At 46.4% G+C, this 10,940-nt stretch overlaps 2 pseudogenes; both read right to left on the minus strand.

Moving 5' to 3' along the window:
• Positions 1-5: 5 nt before the first annotated feature.
• On the minus strand, positions 6-1,838 carry LOC104134571 (annotated as a pseudogene).
• A 37-nt stretch (positions 1,839-1,875) lies between these two features.
• On the minus strand, positions 1,876-2,980 carry LOC104134552 (annotated as a pseudogene).
• Between the last annotated feature and the right edge of the window lie 7,960 nt (positions 2,981-10,940).

A 10,940-nucleotide genomic window follows, 5' to 3' on the forward strand; every position in this document is an offset into this window, starting at 1 on the left:
AGTTTTCAAAAGCATTTTCTCTGGAATACTGTTGGTCCAACCTCGTTAGCCTTCCCTGGTAACCCACATATTCCTAAAAGCTCTTAAGCTGGGCAAGGATGGAAGCAGCAATCCACACAGAGTACATCCGAGCTTGTGACGAGGTGATCTTGGTATGACTTGTGTTGGGACCTCCTGTCTGGACCTCCTTCAGCAGCTTCTCCTTGAAACCTCAGAAAAGAGTCGACCTGCCTGATAACAACACTTCCCTTAGGATGTCGGACTGGATACGCTCACGACACTGGGCGACACGCTGGAGGACCATCCTTCCAACCCCTGGGATTTCTGCCTCTGCGGGCACAAAAAGCGCTTCAGGAGATGGGCATAGCTGGTCTCTTGCCTTGACAGCCCTTCCGTCAGGCAGAATGTACTCCCACCTAAGTTTTTCAGGCTTTTCCTGCATATATTGGCTAGGCTCTAAAGGAACATAACACAGCTTCCCCTTTGTATTCCTGACAATTTCTCTGTGCTGTGCTTACGAAGGAGTGTCTGGTCTCCGAGAGGAGCCTAGCAAGGTATTCGGTTATACCTCTGCCTGCAAAATCCAGCCTGGTAATGTCGTGTAGCAGGTAACGGCCTCTGTAGACAGGGATCGTGACGGTGACACCACCATCATCGTCCAGCACTGGTCCAGGTGTGTGGGGACAGGCATTCAGGGCTGTCAGTGCCTGCGGCGCCACAAAAAGGCCAGGCTCCTCAAAGCTTTTGAACATCATCTCAGCCATTTTTTTCTTGATGGGACAAAGGATTGAGAGGGTTCTCGGTCGTGCTGACCTCTCATTTGGTTTCGTTTTGAGTTCTTGTTCATATAGGCATCTCCAAATCTTCTCTGGGTTGTCCCAGGATGTAACTACCCCATTTTCCATTGGGTAAGTAAAAGACAAAACGCCCCTTTTGGACCAGGCTTCTTCCCCGATATAGCAGTCCTCATGACTCACCCCAAACATGACAAGTTTGAATTTGGGGTATCCCACAACAGCAGAAATAAACCAAAGGGTGTGCCTGTCCCCCGATAGACCAGCCTTACACTGCCCAGAGCCGATGTCAAAAATCACTCTGCGAGTTGCTGCTGCCGTGCCGTCAGATGTTCTGCGTGGGATGGTGCTGCCCCTGGCAGTGGCTGCTGGCACAGGGCATGGGCGAAATGTTCGAGGTCCCCCGGTCGCAAATGGTCACCCCTGGGCTGAGCTCGCAGTCCTCCGCAGCTGCACCGGCAGCGCTGCTTCCTCCAGGGAGCCGGCAGCGCAGAGCATTTTGATTCAGGGCTAGTGCTTGGAAGTGAAACTGGGTGTTCTTAATTCCCAGACAAATTACAGCGGAGAATCAATGGATTTTTTTCAGACCCTCAGGCACAGAGGAGGGTCGGTTACAGTAATTGCATTTGCATTGATTTATATTTGGATTCTGTTTGGGGTTTTGCTGGGTTTCTAGAGGAAACATTTTTAATGAGGTCAAAAAATAACGTGAGAGCTAGTTTTAGAATACAAACCCCAGATATCTCAGAGACCTTAGAGGGAAGAATCTCCCAGCAGAGGAGGCCCGCTCCTCCCCACACAGCTCCAAGGCAGGCTGAGCATCAGTTCAGGAGTTACTGCATCCCTGTGATGTGTGCGCACCTGTAAACTCCACGGAGGGGAGGGGGACAGGGAAAGGGAAGGGGAAGAGAGATGATAAACAGTAAGATTCTCCTTACCAATGTTTTTAGTGTTTTCTTCTCGTACAGGTTTTGCCAGCCAACAAATGCACAAACAGCTGTAGCACCTTTCAGGGCAGCCAGCTCTCAGCCAGGTTTCTTGCATTGCTGTACCAAGCTGTTCACTTGGTCTGACCTTCTCCTTAAAAGCATTTCTGGTGAACAACAGCTGCCCCCAAATCCTTGTACTCGCTCCTAGTGACCCACATTTATTTGAAAGATGTCAGGCAGGTGAGGAGGGAAGCCCCAATCCACACACAGTATTTTCTCGCAAGGGTGCAAAGATCCTCACAAACATGCCAGCAGGCACTGGCAGCTTCATCTCCTCCAGGATCCGCTCCTCTGGGCCAGGGAAGAGGGTGGACCCACCGGAGAGCAGGATGTTGCCATAAAGATTCCTGCACTCGTCGATGTCACGCTTCACGATGCTGTTGAAGGTCATTTTGTGCACACCAGGAGCTTCAACTCCAATGTTTGTAGGCACGAAAAGGGTCTCTGGTGCACGAAAGAGCTGTTGTCTATCTGGATGATATTGTTGTCAGGCAATCTGTGTTCTTTTGTGATTTCTTCTGACTTTGCTCTTATTTCTTGGATGGGGTCTAAAGCTACGTAGCACAACTTCTCTTCAATATCTCTCACAACTTCCCTTTCAGCTGTGCTAACAAAAGCGTGTCCACTCTCCAAAAGCTTCATAAAACATTTGGTGACATCCTGGCCAGCAGTATCCAGCCTGGAGACAGCATGGGGTAAACAGTATCCTTCCTATATGGGGACAGTGTGGGTAACACCATCCCCGCTGTCCGTGACTATCCCAGTAATACGGGCTGATGCACAGAGTGCCAGAGCTGCCTGGGCTGCAACCTACAGAGCCGGGTCCGTGGAGCCTTCGAACTTGATCTCTGGCATTTTCCCTGGTTCTGTGGAGGATTGAGGGGGGCTTCACTCAGCAGCACTGGCCTTTCACTAGCTTTGATCCTCAGCTCATACTCATAGACATGTCTCCAGATCCTTTCCGTATCATCCCAGCGTGTAACTGTCGTGGCCAACAGGGTAATTCAGGGCCAGGACCCCTCTTTTAGACCAAGCTGCTTCTCCCATGTAACATTCTTTCCGTCCAGCTCCCAGCATTGTAGCTTTGACTTCTGAGTGACCAACAATTGCTGTAAAAACCCACCTTGGGCCGCTATCACCTGTGATACCCCCTTTGAATAACCCAGACCCATTGCCAAAGATTACAGCTGGGATAGCCAAAATGTTGGGGTCAATGTTCTTCACAGAGCTGGTTGCTCCCCAGCACTGTTTGCCCGTCCCCCTGTTACAGGCTGGTCACCATCGCTAGGGATGTACATTTTCCCAGCAAGTTACCTGATCCCAGGCACTTCCCTGGATACGGCCAGCGTAGCTTCTCCATGGCTCCAGCCAGAGGACTATCAAATTCACCGAGTCTGATCCACGGGTCATGGACCATGAACGTGTCCCTGTCACGAGCCCGAGAGCATTTTTTCCCTCAGAATAGAAAAGCATGTGTTGCAAAATACATGCATGACGATAACTCAATTTTTCAGAGTTGGTGAAGATTAGGACAATTTGCCTCCCTGTAAGTATTAACTGAATTACCAGGTTGCTGCCTGAATAACATCTGTGTCAGAAGCAGACCTTTTCCAACTGCTTCCTTTCTGATCCTTTATAGAAAACTCCTAAAAAGATTTTTAAATAGGTAGAACTGTTTGGCACCGATTATGGCATTCTGGGGCCTTTTTTTCCTGTCCTGTTACTTAAAGAATAATTTTTTTTTTTTTTTTTTGTGAAATCACAGAACTGAAATAATAATTTCTGCCTCTTGCTGGTTTAGAAAATGCCGATGGCTTTAAACAATGCTTATAATGCCTTCTCGTGCAAAGAAATTCCTTCCCCTAATCAATCTATATCCTAGCCTGCTGACAAGCTGACCTGCCTGCAAGTAAGCAGCCACGCGGATGCCTGCCTTCTGTGCCTCTCCTTTCCATTCAGCACTTTGCTGAGAAGAACAAACTCTTTTTTTTTTGGAATTTGTTCAGAAGGATTAAAAATATCCCAGATCTTCACAACTGATCCCCATGTCACATCTAAGCACTGGGGGTTTTTAAATTTTGCTTCAAGAGAAGATATCCCAAAGAAGGAAATTTCTGTAGCTTTGAATCCAATCTCATCTGACAATCCAGACCCATTTACAAAGAAAATTTCCTTTAAAAAAAAAAAATCGCTATATAACTTCAGTTTGAATCCTAAGCTGCCAGAGTTTAATTGCTTCTCCTTGTGGCTCTAAATCCAGGGCAGCTTCAAAGCAAGGGTGGCTTCTATTAAATTTAATTACTTTTTCCTGCAGCTCGCATGGCAAAGGTGCTAGCTCCTAAATGAAGGTGGTTATGAATTAGAGGCAGATTCCAAACAAAGATATATATTTAACAGAAATTTTAAGTGCAAGCAAATGGCCTCCTTGTACTGAGACGTTTATACCCCAGATGAACTACTGGAAAAAAAAAAAACAAACCATCTAACAAGGGATCAGCTCTGCGCATGTTATTTCCATTCTGCTTAGATTCCAGACGTGTTTGTGTTAAATGCCACTCCATCCATTTTAGCAATTTCTCTAATCCTCTTAATATTTGTGTACATATATTGCAGTGTGTGGCACACTTGTTTCCATGCGTGCTTCTATATTAATGTCAACAGGTGTCCTAATCATTTAAGAGGCTGTTACATGCATCACGCTAGAAGCCCCATTTAATCCTGCGTGGTCTGCGTGCAGCTTGCAGCGAAGCACTCCCTTTTGAACATGATGTTGAGTATTAAAACAAGGGAATATTGACTGTGATTATTAAATGGCATTTGAACCTAGACGCAGGAGTGTTTATCTGTTCTCTCATATTGGTTCTGCCACAAATCACCTTAAGAAGGGCATGGACGAATTAACTTTGTTACTGTAGGGTTTGTATGAAGTGAAATTAGTTTGTGTTTAGCTGAAGTACTGTAAATGGAACTCACAGAAGAGACAATATGAGACATCAGAAATTTCTTGTGCTCACCTGGCGGTACATCTTACCCTGATATGACAAGATCTCATTTGGGAACAGAAAGACAGCTCATTTTCCGAGAGCCAGTCTGCCTTTGGCCTTTGCCGTTTGCCAGGGGCTGCCAGCTGCGGGGAGACACAAGGAGGAGCAAATCCATTCCACGCGAGCTGCTAGTGTCTTGACTAGATGGCATCCACTGTTTGTCACCTCCTAATGGGATGGAATATGAACTTGAAGCTGAGAGACATATTGGAAATGCAGCAATAATGTAATTCCCACAACACACCAAACATAAACGAGCTCTGTCCCACAGACATTGGATTGTAAAAATTCATAGATGGTTGAACGTGTTGTTTATAGGCCAGCCTTGCTTTGTATGTCAGTGCTGAGCACACATTCTCACTTACCAGCTTACGCACGTCTTTTTGCTTCATTGACCATGTCGCCCACACAGAATTGATCCCCCCGGCAAGGCAGGGCTTGTCCTTTCTGCGCAGCCATCCTCCCTCCCAGCGCGAATGGAGACAAGCAAGCAGCTCAGGGCAGACTCTGAGTGAATCAGGCCAGACTGGAGAGCACCCAGAAAAGGGTGATGAGTTTTGGGAGGTCCGAGTTTACCTGGGGTATAAGCCAGAGGGAAAAGGCTTGGCTAACCCCTAGTCTGTACGCCCCCGTGAGCCCCAAGGGCCCGACTGACGCGTGAGATCTGTAGCAGCAGGGGTAAATGTCTCTCCACATCTAGAAAGCGTTACCAAAAACAGGGGACCAGGGACTGAGGGAGAGGTGCTTCTCTCCATGCCTTTCTACACCAGACTATTTTGATACCTTCCCTGTTTTTCCTTCGCATTTATGTGGGTCTTGTCACCCTCAGCTGGCTGTTTCCTGGACGTAACCTCATTCCGAGCAGGCACGGTACAGGGCAGCAGTTGAGGCGATGTGATGGTAATACACCAAATACAGGGGATACCCCAGGAATAATAACGCTTCATCAGAGAATCCCTTAATGAAATCCATGGAATCATGATTCTTTTCCGTTTTACAGAAAAAGGGGACAATTACAAGGAATTTGCTCGTTTCCCAAACTCATTCCTCTCCAAGTCTTTCTCAGTTTCCTGCAGGCAACTGATTTTTCTGGCTAACACAATCTTTGGGAAATCTCAGACACACAGCTCCAAGGAAGACCTGCCTTATCCTTCTTAAACTTGACAGGGACTTGATGAATTGGCATTAACTGGTCCATAAAATAACTTAGCTTTCGTAGTCAAGATACATTCACCACCTCACTGGGGCACATCTCTCCTCCATCTTTGTTTACACACACACACACACACCCCCCCACCCAAATTCTAATAATCTTCTTGGCTTATGGTTTCCTTGTCGCCTTCTTCGGATGGGGAGGACAGATGTTGGGCTGTTGGTTATGAGAGTGCTCTGTGACAGCGGCTCTGCCAACAGGGTGACAGTTGCTGCCAACACAGCTTTCCAAGGGGATTTTAAGCTGGAACTTCTGATTGCTGTGAAGCAATGCATTAAATAAACCAAAAATATGAAAATAAGAAAAACCAAGAGGCTGGCATGTGGCGGACATGAGTCTCAAGGCAGAGAGTCGTGTAAACAGCAGTACGCTGCCTTTTTACGTCCCGTAGTAATTTAGCACTTTCTGGGATATCCCAAAAACAAACCAAAGATTTATGAAAGCGCTAAAGCTTAAGTGTTAGAAGTCTGTGCTGTTACAGCTGAAAGATCACAGTTACAGAACCATCTCCCTGGAGCATGCATATGATTTGTGTAACAAATAGGAGTGCATTTATGGAGTGAATCCAAATGCATCAGAAATAAATATTGCAAGAGGAAAAAGTGAGGAAAAGAGGGTATTTCGGCCCAGTGGAAGTGTGAATGAGGAGGGACAAAAATCTTCTGTTTCACTGCTGAGACCGTATGTGCGGAAGACAGAAGGGAGGCTGCTCAGCCTTCTCCATGCCCCGAAACCGCGGAGCGGGCGGTTCGCAGAGCATGGAAGGACCAAGCGCGTCAAACGCTGCGGCAATGATAGACCCCTGTACCAAGTCAGCCTGTCAGCACGCGAGGACCACACTTACCTTGCGCCACAAGTCATCCCGGTACAGATACAAACCGAATTTATTATTTATATTGAGACAGCGCCTGGAAATCCGTCGGGCTTTCCCAAGGACTGCAGGAGCAAAGAGCAACGGGCAGGCCCTGCTCAAAAGAATTTGGGCTGAGTGAGACGTAGCAGGTGGGTGAGACAAACGAGCAGTCAGGGTGGAAGGCAAGAGAGACAGCGTGAAAGAAATCAGGGGCTGAGAGCAGTTCTTAGCCAGTAAGAAGCAATAATCACCATCACAGATGCTTAGCGCTAACAACTTGACAAGATCCCTTTCTTCACATAGGAGCTGTGTTTGATTGCTCCCATACTTGTTTCCATCTAAAATCCCCATTTTGCAATGTCTTCGTGACACTCCAAACATCCACAAAGCTCTCTGAAGTTGAATTTTAATGTGTTTATTGACACCAGTTATGATATTTCAAAACACATGGGCTACAAATTGTTACCATGCACTCCTAGTGTTTACAGTAATCCCCGTATTAAAACAAACTCAGCCTTTCCTGATGATTTTATATCTTCTTGATGACTCACTTGCCTGTGTTTATTTAAACTCCTGTTGAGGGTTTTTTAATATTCAACACTTTTGAAACATAAAAAACCCCTATCTGCAGATCTCATACACTTTTAGAAACATTTTGCATTCATTTTTATGGGCACCACATGGTCCAAATCCTCCTTTTCAATTTTCCTTGCAGATCTGTGACTTGCAGTGTGGGCTTCCTGTGCTCAAGCCCAGCGGTGCCCTTGCTGTGGAACTGCTGCCGCGGCCCAGCCCAGCCATGGGTGGCTCCAGAAGCTCAGCCCTGATGCCGCAGCCCAGCCCAGAGGAGGTTTCCCTCTGATCTCCATCTGTTAGAAGTGGGCTTAAGTAGCAGCAAGGGAAGATTTTAGGAGTTCACACTGTTGCCCATTAGAAACAATTAGGGCAGCTCTTCCTTCCTTTGGCCAGGGCTGGACCCCTGAACTTGAGGTCTCTCCCATCCTACGAGGACACCTTACCTGCGTGGCCCAGTTGTGATTCCTGAGGAGCACGAAGCTGCCCGATGGTTCAAGTTTAGGAATGCAACAGGACTTTGCCACCCTCAGGGGGTCAAGCTTAGTCAAGCAAGGCCAGACGAGCTGCCTGTCCGGCTACTGAAAGCAGCAGGCTAGCCTGCACTTGGAAGTGGATGCTGTCAAGCCCCTTGGGACCATGCGTCTCGTCAACGTCTGCAGCTCTGGGCCATAAAAAATTTCAGTAAGCAACTCAGAGCCAGGAAGGTTGGGCCCTCCACCATGTGGCATGAAACAAAAATGTTTTAAAACTCTCTTTTAGTGTCTACTGTTACAAGTGAACAGTCTTATAAAAGCCCCTATAAAGCATGAGACAGGCCTGGACTCCTTGTACGGGCTCCGAGACCCTTTCAGCACCAAACCTCCACGGTGGAGTCGTGGGCAGCTGCACCGACCAACGCCAGGGCGGAGGGAGCAGGACCCACTGCCGTTAATGTGCCCAGACAGACCCTCTGGAAAGCAAAGCCAAAAAAACACGTTAATTTTGGCAGTAAACAAAAGCACTGGGGAAGGGAGTAAAATCAATGTTTGTTAAATAGAAATAAAAATTATCTAAATTGGGGGAATACACATTTATTTTATAATTCCTAAAAGGTATTGGAGGGAGGGAAATTGAAATTGTAAACAACTTATACAATATTTAAAAAGTTACGATGCATTGTCCTTTTAAAGGAAACTTAAATTACTGCTTTGGTAAATTGGAACAGCTCTGGGGACACATACATGGTCTTCTGCTCTTTAGACTCACCAAGTCTAACCAGTATCTCTAGGGGTGGCTGGGTTTAATAGTATCATCTAAAATGTAATAAACCCTGCAAGTGATGAACAATGGGGAAGGTGCAGAACCCACTGGGATTCAAATTTAATTCAGATGATTTAGAATTCAGCATCTGAGAACTACTCAGGGTTCACATGTTATTTTCCTTGCTGGAGAAAAGAAAATAAGATCTATACCCAGGAAATTATATACTTTATGCACAAATAAAAGTCTTGATTGAAAATTCATATATTTAAAACAATAGTCTCGATTATCTGAAAATGAAGAGAAGTCCAGGAAAAGACTTACTTTTTTTATTGTCTGAACGCTCTGCATCAGGTAAAACAACTTCACTAAGCTGAGCTCAAATCACTCATGCACAAATTAACCTTTCCTGGGGAAATGGTTGAACTGAGGCCTCGTGGCTCCACTCTCTGAAATGACTCCCATCTCCTACAGTTGCCCTAGAATACTAATAGGAAAAAATCAAATTTTAGGGTGAAGACCCAGGAAGAGCAGCGGAGAGCTGCACAGGGTATTTCTCAGTCCCCTGGCTCCTGCCTGACCATGAACACGTCTCTCCAGCTCCGTGCTGCCGTCACCACCTATAAACCAACAGCAGCAATCTCACCATCTCCTGCGTCCCAACAGATGGACGATTCCAGACCGCACCTGATGCCTCTCAGCACGAGACCGGTACTAACATCTGACATGAAAACAAGTGTAAAGCAACACTTTTTATAATCCTGCAAGAGCACTCCCCACTCTGACCACTTCAGGACGAGTGGATGGCACAAAGACGTGGTCTACAGCTGGCCCTCCGGCATCTGCTTACAGCCCCTGCGTGCCGTTCCCCGTCACACGTACGGCTCCGTGTCTGCTCAGGTGAGAGCCTTCGTAAAAGAAATTAGAGTTGTTGGGAGTTTTGAGACTGTGCGATGGAAAAAAGGGAAAGCAGGGCTCTCTTAACCTTGGAAAACTGTTAATTCAGCATTAAATACATACTGAGCTGTTCTGGAATCTCATTGTTACTTTATATAGCCAAGTACCATTACCCCTAACTATATCCCAATGGCTGTTGGGCTTGGTTTTACGAGCAAATTGTTAAAAGCTGGGTCTGAGGTATGAAAGCGACAAGTGGAAAGCATTCCCGTGAAGTATGCAGGATCACTGGAACCCGGCCAGCAGTCTAGGTCAAAACTCAGTCACATGTCCTGCTAGCTGGTCCGGAACATCCTTCAAATCCAGCTAAGCAAACAGCGCGGAGAGCCCTGCGCCAAGTGCCAACTCCAGCTGGCATCCCGGTACATTTTATTCTACAGTTGTTGCAGTTTTGGAAGTTATGAAAAGTTTACTAATGAGAAACATTTCAGGACGCTGTGCCAACAATTTAGGCTGAAGGAAGAGCTGTAATGACATGAGCATATATAACTTTGGTGGAAAGTCTGAAACATTGGTTCCGCACCCTGAGAACTGCCTCTCTGTTTATAAATCGCAACAATTCTGAGCATCGAGAGAAATCTGCCTGCTTGCTCTTAAGATGTTTACATTGCGCTTTCTAAATATTTAAAACCATTGATGAAATTAAAGACAACTTTCATGAAGCTGTGTTCCTCAGTTACTGCGTTCGTTTTGGTTCGCAGGGCCAGTTCTCCTTTTGTAAACAGGAATTTGATACAGCAAAAGGGGTGTGAGAGCGCTGGGCAGCCAGGGATTCTCAGCACACAGTTTTGGTAACCAAGAAAACCCTCTTTAAATGATCTTACCACATTTCTGTTGGGAAATAACATGGTGGTTAGGTTTCTGAGGAGGAAGCACTTGCAAGCAGCACTGTTTTTTCACCAGCATGGGCAAGGCAATCAGACTTTCAAGTGACCAGTTCAATGTCAAACACCCACTTCGATGCAGAAGTCCACCACCAAGCCTTATCTGACAAGGATGAAGCAGCAAATCCCAAGAGAAGCTTCCTCTTCTCTTTGGTCCGATGAGAGCAATCCCAGCTCGAACTGTACACAGGACTGTACACAGAACTGGACGCACTCGGGCAGCGTGCTGTGTGCCCAGGAACGCTGCTCGCTGAGCCTACAGACACTCAGGGGCTCTGACACGTGAGAGGTGGATTCTCAGCAGCTGATGAAGTACCTATAAAGGCAAAATACAGCAAATGTGTTTCTCCCTGAACCCAGGTTTGGGGGTAAAAAAAAAAAAAAAAAAAAA

This window comes from Egretta garzetta, unplaced genomic scaffold (genome assembly GCF_000687185.1).
Source record: "Egretta garzetta isolate BGI_Z169 unplaced genomic scaffold, ASM68718v1 scaffold61, whole genome shotgun sequence".
Classification (NCBI taxonomy): Eukaryota; Metazoa; Chordata; class Aves; order Pelecaniformes; family Ardeidae; genus Egretta; species Egretta garzetta.